We start from the raw sequence: 14,090 nt of genomic DNA, 5'->3' as shown, positions 1-14,090 counted from the left end.
TAGTTTGTCACTGTCGGTTCCCAGAGATGATTGCATTCGCATCTTTGGTAACAGAAAGGATGTGTGCGAGATTGGTAATTTGCTACAGGCAGAGTCACTCTGCTAGTTTATCCACTCGTCAGTTTAAAGGCAGGAGCCAACTGAGGTAACTTTGCTCCCTGAGCTGCTTCAGACGTTTGAGCAGTGTGTTCTGCCAGCAGAGCTGTAGGCACACTACACGTTCAGCTAATGGGTAAAGGTGAGCACCCAAGGCTGCTTCTGTTTCCAGCTGGCACAGCTGGATCCAGAAGATTTGTAGCCTGGCTTCCAAAGATCCATTTTACAGTGCCCTGCATTGCAGCAACAGTTTCTCTAATAAAAATGGAACAGTGGCTTTGCTGTGGCAGCAACTCTACCACAAAGTGGATTGTGTCATTCCCTGCTGTTCTGGAAGCAGTTGATTCACGATTAGGATTGTTGATGTGATAGATTGATGACTAATAAAATACTGTCTGAAATTTAAGCTTTCCTTTTCTCTGAAGTATGAAAAAGTAACTCCTTTTCTTCAGTTAAATCTTGTGAGATGTTTCGTCTGTTCTCTGAAGTGTCACTCATGTTTCATAAAATAAGAAAGTAGGATGTCGTTTGTGTTGTATTGTTATTGTTTAGCTTCTGAAAACATGAAGAGCCTATTCAAAGGATCTTGCACTATTCCAAACTTGTAGTTTCCTTTTTTTTTTTTCTTCAGCAACTGTTGCGTTATGTCACGGCAGTAACTAAAAAGTTCAGTATATTTTGCATGGAAAAACTGTACGCTGTTCTGAGTCAGTCCATATACCAACATCGGGAAGATTATGACAAAACTGAATTAGTGCAGGTAATTTTTTTTTTTTCTTACAGCACTTTCTATCACTGTTATGCATGTGTGTCTTAGGCATGTGTACGTGTGCACTCTGGACATCACGCTTCCTTAGCGTTACTCTTTACTGCTTAGTTGCCTGTGTTACGAGGCTTTTTCATTTCAGTCTGGAAGAGGTTTATCCATATTGCAAACCCATTGTTGTATTTGGCATAATCGTTGGCAGTTCAGCAGGAAATGGCTTGAACTGGAAGACAATGGGTCCACCCACACAGCCCTCTCAAAGCAGTTAACCTCAGTCTGTCAATAGTCCTTCTCCAGACCCTTTTTAGGGCTGGGGGGGGCTACATAAGGAGGGTGCTTTCCCCAGTCTGTTGCTTCCTCTTTCTCCCCTTACAGGCAGTCAGACACGGTAACACTTCATAGAGTAGTCCTTCCCTTCCTGAAAAGAAATTAGGTATGAAACCTAACAAGAGTTTGAGACTTTTCTCTGGTCTCACCATAATCTCTTTTTAACAAGCATGGCTCGAGCATCTTTAATTTGACACATGGGGAGATTTCTGCCTCTGACGGTTTCATGTTAATGAGTCAAATTCTCTGTTCTTTTCCGCTAAGAGAGGATTTCTGAGTTGTCAGAAGTCTTCCGGAGATGCCCGTGGTCCCAGTCAGGCATTCCCAGCATTGAGTCGATTGAGATAGGTTGGAGAGTCAGTTGTCAGATTCAAGATCCTTGAATCCCTTTGTCTTTGAGATGCTTGTGACTGAGAATAGAGAAAATTCTTTATGCCTCTCAGCCTGCCTTAAAAAAGAGGAAGCCTCTTCTCTTCAGCTCGGGTCATCTGGATCTCTTCTTCCACATCAGAGAAGGAGTTAGAACCGATGTTCTGTTCTGATTGTGCAACAGGGAGGATTATTTGGATTCAGGGAGGCCGTTCCTGAAAAATGGGCCCATCTCTCATCTAGTATAATGACGTTGTTTAGCATGAGAAGGCATTTATTAATGTTATCTTGGGGCTTGTGAGGTTTTGTGGCTTGAAGCATTGAAAGTTGAGACTGGATTTCTTTGTTTGCTACTTCTACCTTTAGCTTTAACAAAAAAAAAAATCTCCTCTTCAGAGTGACACTGCAGGTCAGTCAGGAGCAAGCTCTACTGTATGAAGAGATAAGACTTTAACAAGTAAATATTCCGAGTGCAGAAAAGAATGTTTCCAGCTTTTAGTTGTGCCTTTTCAGGAACTGTCTCCTCTTTCTAACTGTTGGAACCGCTGTCGATACGGTTCCATAGTCTCTTGATACAGAACCACGCAGTCTCTGTAGTCTATTTGGGACACATAAGCATGTGTTTGAAGCCAGTGGGTATAGAAAGATGTTACGGTGGTGCTAGCGCATGTATTTGCTAAATCTTACTACCAGTGGTATGTGTGTACAGATCCTTTGTTATTTTTTATGAAGAAATAAACAGGGTTCTTAAGCTTTTGTTCATGCTGACTGCTAGTTTGTCTTTTTTTCTTATTAGGAAATGAAGAAAGAAATTGCAGCCTTCAGTTATGCTCGGTGTTGATTTCCACATACTTCTCGTCTAATGTTTTCTTTTCACTGCATGTTGTTATCTGCGCATAATTAATTCAATAAAGATTACTTCTACAGATGTTAAACAAATACATTTTTAAATTTGTTAAGAAAGCTCTAATAAAGTCCTTTAACTGCTTTTATTTGATATTTTCGTCCTATATATATTTTATGTGACATACTGCTGTGATTGCCTTTGGAACGCTGCAGACCCGAACATCTCCCAGATAACTGCAGTAGCTCTCTTTAACAGAAAAGGATAAACTTTTTCTCATCGTTTTCCAACTTGTGGGAATACGTTGTTCTGAACTAGTCTGTGGTGCTGTAGAGTCCATCGCATATTACATGAAGGTTTTAAACCAAGTCTCATTTTGGTACCTGAAAAGCAAATCCTTTAGAAACCTCTCAATGCAGTTGAGAGGTGGACTTTTTTAATTGTGTGATAGCACCTCAAGGGGCTTTCACAGAATTAACAACCAAAAGAAAGTATGTAGGAGAAACACTCCACAAACTTAAGAACTTTTGCTATGGCATATTTTTGCCTGTCCAAAAAACCTAACTTGAAACAAAGCAAAATTTACTGCTGTTAACTTTCTAAGGTAAAGTTTAGTCTTGCTCGTAATAATGACAATCTTCTTGATACTGGAGAATAGCATTTGAATGTCAATTGTTAGTTGCAGGTTAGGTGGCTTGTAGCTGAATTAACTTGTAAATAGTTTTCTAGTTACCTGGAGAAAATTTTATCTGTTTAGTACATAAAAGTGAATACATTGTTGGTGATAAAAAATATTTAAGTCCAAGCAAAGCAATACCCCATTGTGAAGATGTATGCATCTTCAAACCAGCAGAGAAAATTTCTCTCAGTTAATCTGACAGTTACTGTTTTTTAAAAAACTTTGCCTATCTTATGACAATAACATTTTCTATTGGTTGCGATAAAAGATGTGGCACCATACATTGCTGTTTTGTTCCATCACCTCACGTACACAAGGTCTGGTGATACTGAACGCCGAACTGTGCAATCCTTCTGTGTGTGTTTGGGTTCTTACCTATGTTTCAGTTTTCTTTTTTTGTTTCTTTCTAGTCTTTGTCCAAACATTTGCGTACTATGCAGAATTTTTTCTTTTAGCTGTATTGTTTGTATGGGTATCAATAACAAATGAAATCACCTTTTGGGGGGTTTTTTGTCTTCTCTATTTTATTAATCACAGTATAATTTTGATCAGTAACAACCTTACTCTTAAAAACCAGCATGAGTCTTAAGACTTTAAGATTTGTCTGTGAGCAGCTTACTCCTACTCTTGGTGTATTGGTTCACAGTGAAGGCAAGCCCAGGGGGAAGAACAAATATGTTGGAAATTTACACATGAATGCATACTACATTGGAAATATAATAAAGGAATTAAGGTTATTCTTCATTAACCTTGGCTGCTGTCACTGATTTTTGATGGGACTGTGGGAGCAGTTTGTTAGCCGTGCTCCCCAGGTAACTGTTGGGAAAATGAACAGGAGTGACTGTGGAAACGAAGAACCAGAAACAATCCTGGGATGAAAACTTTTGCTCTTCAAAGCTTTGCTCAAACTTCCTGTCACTAGTCTGGACAGGATACTGTACCTCTACAGGGGCTTTGGTTTTTTTAATTATAATTGCGTAAATCTTGGGTCTTCCATGACCCAACTCTTTAACGGTTCCCACAAGCCACATCTTCATTTTCTCTCTCAGGGAAACAAATCGTATTTTAGTGTCTGAACCAAAATGGCAAACAGGGATGAAAGAAACAGAATGTAGAAACACAGCATTTCTGAGAAGTATGCCCTGGGAGTTAAAACTAAATACTTAAGTATCTAGGTATGTAGTGAAGGGTCTCCTTTCTCCAAATTCTCTAACTAAACACAAAAAAAAAAAAAAAGGGCGGCGGGGGGGGGGGGGAGATGGTGAGGTTTTTTCCTCAGAGCCGTTACTTTGTCGCTCGTCCCTGGTTTGGGGATCTGGACCCTGCGGCAATGTCCTCCCCCCAGCGACAGCTCGGGACGCCCGAGGGAAACTCGGGGCTGGCGTCGGAGAAAAAGCCTTCACGGGGCTGGAGACGACGCCGTCCTTAAAACCCGCCTGGGTGCTCGGCGGGAGGCTCTACGCGGAGCCGAGGTTTGGCGGCAGAGGAGCGGGCTGCGAGGGCGCCGCTGCCACCTGGGAACTCCCGGCCTGTCATCCCCGTGCCTCCCTGCCGCAGCCGCTTCGCGCCGGCACCTCCGCCGACCGGAGGACGACGAGCCGCCGGTGGCCCCCGGGCTGAGGCGCTGCGGCGCTGGGGTAGCCACCCGCTGCCTCGGCGGGGCCGGGCCGCCCTCTGGCTGGTGTCCGCCGCCTGACGGGCGGGGCGGCGGAGCGGCTCGGCCCCCGCTCCCTGCCAGGGAGGCTGAGGCACCGGCCGCCGCTGCCCGGCCTCCCCGCGCACCCGCCCCGGGGCAGCGAGGCGCCGGGAGGATGCGAGTGGGCGCTGCGGGCGGCGGCGTCGGGAGTTCCCGGCTCACCCCCCGCCCCAGAAGAAGTGCAGTAGTTTGTGAGACGCAAGATGGCGGCGCGGTCGTGAGCGAAGGCGGCAGGCGGGAGGGCGGCAGGCGGGCGCGGGCTGAGGGGGCGAGGCGGAGCGGCGCCGTCAGGCGTGCTCCCCCCACGCCCGCGCTTGCCCCCGGGGAACCGGCCAGGCGCTCTCCCGGCGGGGACGGGGCACCGCCAGCGCTCTCGCCGCCCCGCGCCTCCCCGGGGTAAGGGCGGCTCCTGACCGGCGGGGGCGGGCGGGCCGAGCCGGGCCCGGCGGCGGCGACCGCCCCGCTCGCCTCCCTGTTGTCTGGCGGCGGCGGCGGGCGAGCGGCCGGCGCTGTCCCCGCGGCCGGGGGGCATCGCCTGCCGGGGGCGGCGGGCTCCGAGCAACGTGGGGGAGCCAGGGTGGAAGGAGAGCCGGGGGTAACTTCGAAGTTAGACTGCTGCGTGCTCCCCTCAAACACACACACACACACACACCCCCCCGGCCCGCAGGGGGGTTTAAACCCCTTCGAGTCCGAGGACGATCTCCTCTCCCCGTTCTTCCCTCCTCCGCCCTGTGCCAGCTGCGAAGCCGGGAGCCTGGGCGCGGCTTTGCTCGCCACAGGGCGGAGGAAGATTCGGCTGACTCGTCAGTCAGGGAGTCCAGAAGTTCAATCCCGGTGCCAACATACGGGGTTAGACCGGAGTTTTGAAAGATTGTGGCAATGAACCCAGAGCACGAATTAAGCCTGAACTAGCGTGAACAGCTGGTCTGCTCAGAAAGAGCTGGACAGCAGAGGCCTGGGTGCTCTTTACCCACTTTTTCCCCGCGGTCCCCTGCAAAATGGCTGCTGTTTGGATGCAAACCACACCACGATCCAAAGTGGTACTGCAAATATCTTCAATACTGCTTCTGGGCTCTTTCCTCAGACCCCTAAGGTGCCCCCAGTGGTGCATTTTCAAGCCTTTCTCACCACCTCCCAAGGCCCTGGGATGAGCCAGCCAAGAGGCTGCAGAGGCACCGGGGCAAGCGCCCTGCTCCACTGCAAAACCACCATCCTCCCACCGATGGCTGCATCTCCCTCTGCCCGTGCCCGCTTCTCCCTGCGGGTGCTGCGGGCCCTCGCACCCGGTTCTGCTCACATCTGCTGGAGACAGCCCTTGAGACAGCCCTTGCCCAGCTGGGCGCTATCGCAAGGACCCTGTTTCTCTCGTGCATAACTTGCCCTCCCTCGTCTGCATCTCTTTGCTGGAGCCAGATGTTTACACTCGCTGCACATGCTGTCAGCTAGCCAGAAACACTAATATCCCCGTGGCAGAGCAACAAAGCCTTCCTAAGGATCCTCCGTGCCGCTCAGCCCGAGCCCTGCAGCTCCTGCCCTTCTGGGACCCCCACTGGCTTCGGTGGCTGCTGGGAGCATGGAGGAAAGGGGTTAGGTCCTCCTCAAGACTCTTTATTTGCTTCATTTTATCATGGTTGCCTTTAATTTTGAAGGCGCATGAATATGAAGTCTACAAATCACTGGAATAATACTGTAGCTAATTTTATGGCATCTTTAGCACCATCCAAAAATAAAATTAAAAAAAAAAATCCAACAACCAACCAACTCCCCCTGCACTGGAGCAATCTAAATAAAGGTTCTTAGGCAATGCAGTATTTGCCTGGAGAGTTGTCAATGTTTCCACTGCCAGTTTGTCTTCCTGCAAGTTTTTTGCAAGACTTTCTCGAGACATACGTAGGGAGACAGATGATAGTACTTGAGCTCCTTTGATCCTTTTCCTTGTTAAGTCAAGTAAGATGAGGATGCTGGATTTTGAAGGAAGAACTGGTTTTGGTAATGTTTTGGATTACTCTTTCTGATACCTCTTTGTAGATGTGTCAAAAAGAAAACGCAGAAAGAACAAAGGGTCTTCAAGTATCGCAACCAAGAGGAGGAATTTCCAGTTCAATAAAGAGAATAAAGTTCCCGAAGACCAAAATGAAGTTGAGAGTGATGAAGAGACTCCAGAAAAAGGCTTTTCTAACATGGATCACGCTGAAGTTGAGTCCACACAGGATTCTTTTATGGAAGAAAATGAAAATGTACTTCAGGAACGACAGAAAAATGGGAATGAAAATACATCTGGGACAGAAAATGAGAGAGAGAGAGTTCTTGTGCCTAAATCTGCTTCTGAGAAGAGTATCATGCTTCCTGAACATTCAGGCCTAAGAGAGGAGAGCAAAATGCCAGATCACCAAACAGCAGAAAGTTCTGAAGACGGAGATTCAAACGGTAAGTGAAAGGTCAAACAGGTTATTTAGGTGGTTCTTCTTCCTGAGGATTACACTATTTGTTAGGCTTTAGCCTTCTTTAGTTCTGTTATTTCTGCAGTGTCTCTCCAAAATCAGCACACAGCGTTTCCTGCATAAGGATGCTGCCCCTCTAGTTACGCAAGCCAAAGTCGTGTTTGTCTGCAGCTGCTGGTTTCTTGATTCTGCAGTTTGTTTTTCAAATGGTACCTAATTGCAAAACGATCGTTGACCTTCTTTTATTGTATGAGTATCGTCCCAGTCCTGAGCAGCGTAGGTTAAAAAGCTGTACTTCAAGCGGCATGGGCCCAGAGTCCCCTGCAGAATACAAGACTTAGGTCCTAATGTTTGCAATGGAAGATGTGTTTCCTTAACCTTAATTATTTTGGAGCGTTACCGAGCAGTGCTGTTAATGGCAATGTGACTCTATTTTTTTTCCTGGTTTTACCCTGCCTTTTTCCTCTAGTGCTTTTTTTTGTGTCTAATTGTTACGGAGCAGTGACTTTTGCCAGAAAGTAAGTGAAAGTCAAGCATTTCTCAGTGAAAAAATGGTAGAAATCCTGTCTCTGTCATCGCAGAAAGCGACTGTATTCCAGGTACAGGATACTTCGCCGACACTGTGTTCCAGATAAACAGAAATGCTGACTTTAAGAAACTTGTGTCGTTCCAGATTCGTGGGTACGCCGTACGACTCGTGGGACACATTCTCAGGCAGAAGAGCAACAGGTGACGTGTGCCGATAAAGCCAAGGAAATTCTCACACAGCCAGTGATTGTGGATTACTATGAGCTCAAAGTAAGTCTAATTTCAATTTTGTTAATACTGAAACAGGACGTTGCCTTGCTACGTGTGAATTAAGTCAGTTAACCAATGCCAATTAAAACAATTTATGGGAAGGATATAAAGCTTGTGAAAGAATTCAACCTGTAATGGACTCTGACTGCTGTGTTGCCGCAGCTGGTGTAGGCTGCTGTTCTTGATTTTGGTTCTCTTCCTCATCTTTAATTTAAAAGGGCTTGTTGAATTTGAAAATAGCCCACTAACAGCCTGCTAGTCCTGTTGGTTCCTAATGTCTTAACAGTTGTTACGATGGATTTGGGGGCTGGGTTTTGGGTTTTGCATGTTTTCAGTTATTAGGAACCTGAAAAGAACCTTTATTTCTAGCAGTGATGACTCGAAACCTGAAGTTAGGTTGACATAAAGCTCATCAAGGATAAAATACTAATACCTACTTTTCTGAAATTCTTTCAAAACCCAGTGTGAGAATTTTACATTCCTACAGTTCCAGTGTTATAAGGGTCTTCCAGTCCCTCGTAGAAGCCGCTATCCTAGGCTACAGTTGGGGAAAGGGTTAAAAATGGCCTAGCTGCAGGGGGTAAAGGAGATTCCTTTGCGTGGATTGCAGAGGGTAGAACAAGGGCCTCATCTTCAGGGGATATTGCAGTGAGGAAGTTAGGAAAATTGCTAGGTTGGAGTCCTGGAGGTTGGCCAAAGCAGAGGAGGCCTGCTCTTTACCTGCCCTGACGAGAGAGGGAGTATTACACGGCTGTTTCCCCTGTGTGGGGAGAAGCCAGGACAGGCTGTGATGATGGGCATCCCCCAGCGAGTCGTATTCTAGGCAGAGGCCCTCACTTGGTCTGTTGGGTGACCCCAAGGGCTCTCCTGCCTGCACCGCTGGGGGGGTCCCTCACCCTGGAGCTGGGCCTTGGGCTGAGCGATGGCCTCACAAGGAGCGGGGCCGGGCTGTTCCCCTGGCGCTGTGTTACTGGGGTGCCTCTGCCCACCCGTGCTTCCCCGCTGCCTTTTGTTTATGCAGATTAGCCTTTAATCGCATAACCCAACATTATAGGCAGTTCCCAGGCATGCCTATACATTTTGTAGGACGATGTCTAAGCCATAGGCATCCAGCTGTAGGAATACTATGAGTACGTTTGCAGGTGAGATTATTTCTTGGTCTAGGGGTTTTTTCTAGTTGTCTCAGTGGCGAATGCTGAAAGTATTGGTTTAAGTCTTTCTATACTCCTGTGTGTGAGTGTGCACAAAAACTGCCTTCAAATAAATGTAGGGCTCTGACAAATTAAAAATAAGTTGACAGGCTTTCTGTTACAATTTCTTTCTTAAACCTTTGAGAGGAAGAATGTGAAAAGTGACTCTGACAGACCAGACTAGTCGCCTGTCATTAAGCTTTAGGTCTTGTTACATCCATCTACGCTGGATCTGAGAACTATAAAATAGCTTCAGGGGTTTCATCTCAGATGCCCCAACTTAAAGCCAGATATGGGAAGCATACCACGAGGCCTCGCTCCACCAGCTTGGAGAACTGCAGGAAGCGAGGCGCTCTTTAAAACGAGCGATGAAGGAAAGGTGATTGAAATCCTCCTCGTCGGAAGGTCTGTCTTCTCACGGCCAGTTGTGCGGTGAACGTTGGGGATGACTTGTTCAAGGCTGTCTGAAGAGAAGACCGTCAGGATCGCCCAGCTCTGTGGCTCAGGGCTGACCCTCCAGCAGCGGGCGGCCACAGCTCTCGCTGTGTGGCACTGCAAGGGCATTGCGTGTGCGTCATTGCTCTCCTGTAGCCGCGTTCTTCACGCTTCTGTTATCATCTCCATCAGCTACTAATGGAAGTACCTCTTGGTAAAGTTAGTGTCAAGAAGTGAAAGAATCTGGTCTGTTTTCTGCCCTTTTCGGTGTGAGACTTAGTTTGGCGTACTCCTAATGAAACTTTGGGTTGGCTGAACAAACTGAACAAGCCCCCTCTCATGGGTATAGCTTTCCCCCTCACATAGGAAAGGTGATAGTACTCACCCTCCTTGCAGAAATGCCAATGTGAACAAGATCAACAGCCATAAAAAAGTGTATCTTGAGTTCCCTTTGGTTTCCCGGGGATAAATACCATCCTCTTGAAGGAAATCTTTTCATGTGCCTCTGAATGCAGTTATCAATGGAACAGAGAGAGGAAGAGAAACTCTCCTAACTAGATTTTAATCCCCGAACATGCAAAGTCAAGCTTGACTGCTCCTCTGAACCAACTTTTGAAATAAAAGATTTGGGGGTTTTTAATGAAACACTAAGTTTATCTGACAGGCTTTGCCGCAATAACTTTTTCAAAGGATATTAAGCTCAAGTTGTCCACAAGAAGAGTGTGGCAGAGGGGAGCTTTAGCTTTGCAAGTTGGGCTTTTTTTCTGAGAGCTCCTTCCTGGTGTACAAGTTACCTGCTGTTAGTTGCACCGCTATTGAATCAGGAGTGTTACAGAATAAACTTGCCTAAAGGAGGCAGAAGTTCCTTCTTAACTCCATACATGTGGTTCGGATAAATACATTCTTATTTCCTTTTTTATTTTCCCTAGGATTTTTCCTCTGGCAAAATGGGATGTTTCAATGGACACTCTTTAAGATCAATGAGAAAAAACATGCCGCCCTGTTCAGACTCTAGCTTTGACAAAAGCATGGAAATATTAAGTGAAAACGTCAATCGAAGACACTTTACAAGGTATTGTATTTCCAGGTGTTCAATCTCTGTTCAATTTCTAGAATGAAAAGTGAAAGCATGCACGAGTCACATCACGATACACCTACAGCTAAAAATCTGCAGAGGGATACGATTATGTTAATACCAGTGCCAGTATCTTAGAACTGGAATCCCTCTTCTTAGTAAAAGTCTTCTGCTTGTATAAAAAACATGTGTATCTTCCCAACTCCTTTGAGATCTCTCCTCCGCTTTGATTACTGAGATGTTATTTGTGCTGTTGAGACTTCAAGGTTAGCAGGTTAGGAAATGTCTGTCCTTATGGAATTGTGCATACGGTATGCAGCAGACATCTGAATCCTTGTGGTCCACAGGCTTTTTTTTGCATGATGCGGAGCACCGGATTGTAAACTTGGTGAAGTTCCCCAGTCTTGAGGGGGAACTATACAATGCAATATGATATGATATGCTATAATACAAAAATTGTAATACAACAATTCTTTTCTCCTTTTCTCTGTCTTCTTTCTTAACGTAGGCAGTTGGCAAAGCCGAAATCAGACCCAAAAAAAGAAGACTAGAAAGAAGGTAAGTAGTGATAATTCCTTAGGATTCCTTTGTAGCCTGGTTTCTGAGAAGGATTGTCTTTGGTCACTCTATTGAACTTGGCTCCCAAAACTTCTGAACTCATCAGCCAAAATCAGCGGAAGTTGTGAGAATAGGTACCTCAAAGGCAGTGAATTTCCTATGAGTTGTATGAAGAGAGGTAGGTGCAAACAGGAGGATATGCTATTAATTCCTTGCAGGCTTGGGGAGAACGCAGTGTGAATCCCAGCCTGCTCTTAGGCACTGGAGAACCTGTTCCTTGGCTTGGGTTTCTTCGTGACATGGATTTTCTGGAGTCTGCAGGACACAAATTGATTGAAAATCAATCGTTCTTGCAAATAGGAGGGAATATTGCCGTATTCTATGTGAGTTAAAAAGTAATTCAGTCATGAGAAGCACAAACCCACAGACATGAGGAAGGTGTCCCTGAAGTTCAGCGATTTACCTTGGAACCGAGTTGCGGCGCGGAGCACACGAACAGGCTTGGTGCCGTGAAGCTGCTTGCTGGCAGCTGGGAAAATCTGTTATTTGCAGGCAGAATCCTGCCAGGCGCAGGCTGAACACGGGAAGGGGCCTGAAATGCACTTTGTCTGTAGTTATTCAGGTTCTAATTGTGCTCTACTTTCTCATTGACCTCTCTTAATTATTTTAATGACAGTGTGTGGTGGCTTGACCCTGGCTGGAGGAATAAACTTGCCTCCTGCATGAAACAAAAACTGCGTGTTTGTTTTCATCAGACTGGCTTTCTAGACTAATAAAAAGTTGCTGTACAAGTCGTGCTTTTAACATAAGTCATTTAAGTTGAATGCTGTGGTCGTGACAATAACTTCTAATTCAGTGTTTAAAGAAAAAATCCACGGCAGGTTTTTTTTTACATTTTACTAGAATAACGGTGAAATAAAGGGAATAACATATGTTCTGTCTCAAAATATTTCATCCATTAACGTATTTTAGTCAACAGGACACTGAAGACTAGAGCTGATGCAAAAGCTGCAGAACAAGTCCATGAAGAAAATGGGGATTTGGAGGTCCGCCGAAGCTGCAGGCTTTGCCAAAGCCATTACACCACTACAAATCAATCTGTTTTATTTGACAAACTTATACCAAAGTGAGTGAGATTTTTGTCATCATCTTGCAAAGCTACTAAAATGAGCCTTACTAGCAAGCCTTTGTGCTATGGCATAGTATCAGCTAGCACCTTTCTCCTTCTTTTGACAACAGAAAAAGGTATTACTGTTCCTGGTAGCAAGAGCTAAATGTATTCAGTGGTTAGGCTGAGACTACATATAGGATATGGCCTTGTGATACCTGCTGGGCTCAGGTGCCCTCCACTGCAGAGTCCCACCAGGGTCGCACGGCTCGGAACTTGCAGGATGTTGTTAAGCAACCTCTGCTAACATTCCATTGCTGTTGGTCAGGTAGGGTGTCCTCCTCTGCCTCTGCCTCTGCCTCTGCCTGTGCCAGTATGTCCTGTAATTATTGTTAATACACTGATTTAGGTAACGTGTGGGCCTTTGTCCTTCGCAGCCAAGCTGTTTAACCCGAGTCTTTTGGAAATAGATGCTTGTGGCCGTTTAAGACTTCCAGGTTGGAGAGTGTGTGTGTGTGTGTGTGTGTGAGGATGTATTTGGGAAGTGCTTCACGTGTAAAGAGTTTGGGCACAGCCAATGTTTAAATTGGCCCCCGGTGTCTTCATTTTGTGATTGCCAGCTGCAGAGAGATCTTCATACTAGAGCACCTTCTATGTCCGGGCTGGGTGGGTTTATGTGTTGTCTTGTGAACCAAAACACTCACTTTACGGTGTGACTTTCAGGAGATTTAACTTGCCCTCTAAATCGATTTTCTTAGCATCAGAAGCGCCTTCATTTTTCATTAACTTTTCTTGCATGCTTATGAATATTTGTCTAATGCTCGGTTGAGTTGAGATACTGAGGAAAGTTGGATACAGCCAAAGTGACGTAGTCCTAGTGTTTCTGCCTGTCTGTCCATGGCTTAATGACCTTTGTGAAGCCCAAATTGACCTTGTTTTCTGAAAAGTTTGTGAACTGGAACAGGAGCGGGATGGGTTTTTTTCCAGCATATACAGTCATGGGAAATCAACATGAAACTTAAATTACAGTTAAGAGAAGAATAAGCAACCTGTTGTCTGAGGAAGGCTGTGAACTAAACATGACTTAATGCTATCATGCAGAGCAACTGAAGCGCTATTAAAAACTGCTATAATTTCTTTCTGTTACATTACTATGATCTTCAGAATTCTTTTTTCCTACTAAATTAGATTCTTTTTTTTTTTTTTTTTTTTTTTACTGTGTTCAGTGAGAGGGGAAAATAAACCCGAAACCAGTGTCTGCAAATCCTCAATCGCTTGTTCTTAATTCTCTCTCTCTAAAAAAGTAAACATTTGACCTGATTTTTAAGTAGTGTTAAAAAACTTGGTTAAGCGTCAACGACTCTTACTTTGTGCATACTCTATTAAAATGTCATGCTGATTATGTGTACTGTTTTAACTATTTTTGTTTGTACTTGCCTATCTTTGTTCTTACATGTCAACTTTTTGTCGTAGTACTGCAGAAGCAGTCTTGCAAAAAATGGATGACATGGAGAAGATGCGTAGACGGCGAATGATGGAAGACCTTGGGGTGTTCCACGATGTAGGAGATACTAATCTATTTTACTCTTTTTGTATAAGTAGTGTATTCCACATAGGGAAATTATTTAGTTGCGATTTTAATTTGGCTGAAATAACTTATTCCAAAGAATAGTGTAGTCTACAATAACATTTGGTTTTGCTCTCTAAT

The sequence above is a fragment of the Grus americana genome, unplaced genomic scaffold (genome assembly GCF_028858705.1).
Source record: "Grus americana isolate bGruAme1 unplaced genomic scaffold, bGruAme1.mat scaffold_66, whole genome shotgun sequence".
NCBI classification, from domain to species: domain Eukaryota; kingdom Metazoa; phylum Chordata; class Aves; order Gruiformes; family Gruidae; genus Grus; species Grus americana.
This window is presented reverse-complemented; position numbering follows the sequence as displayed.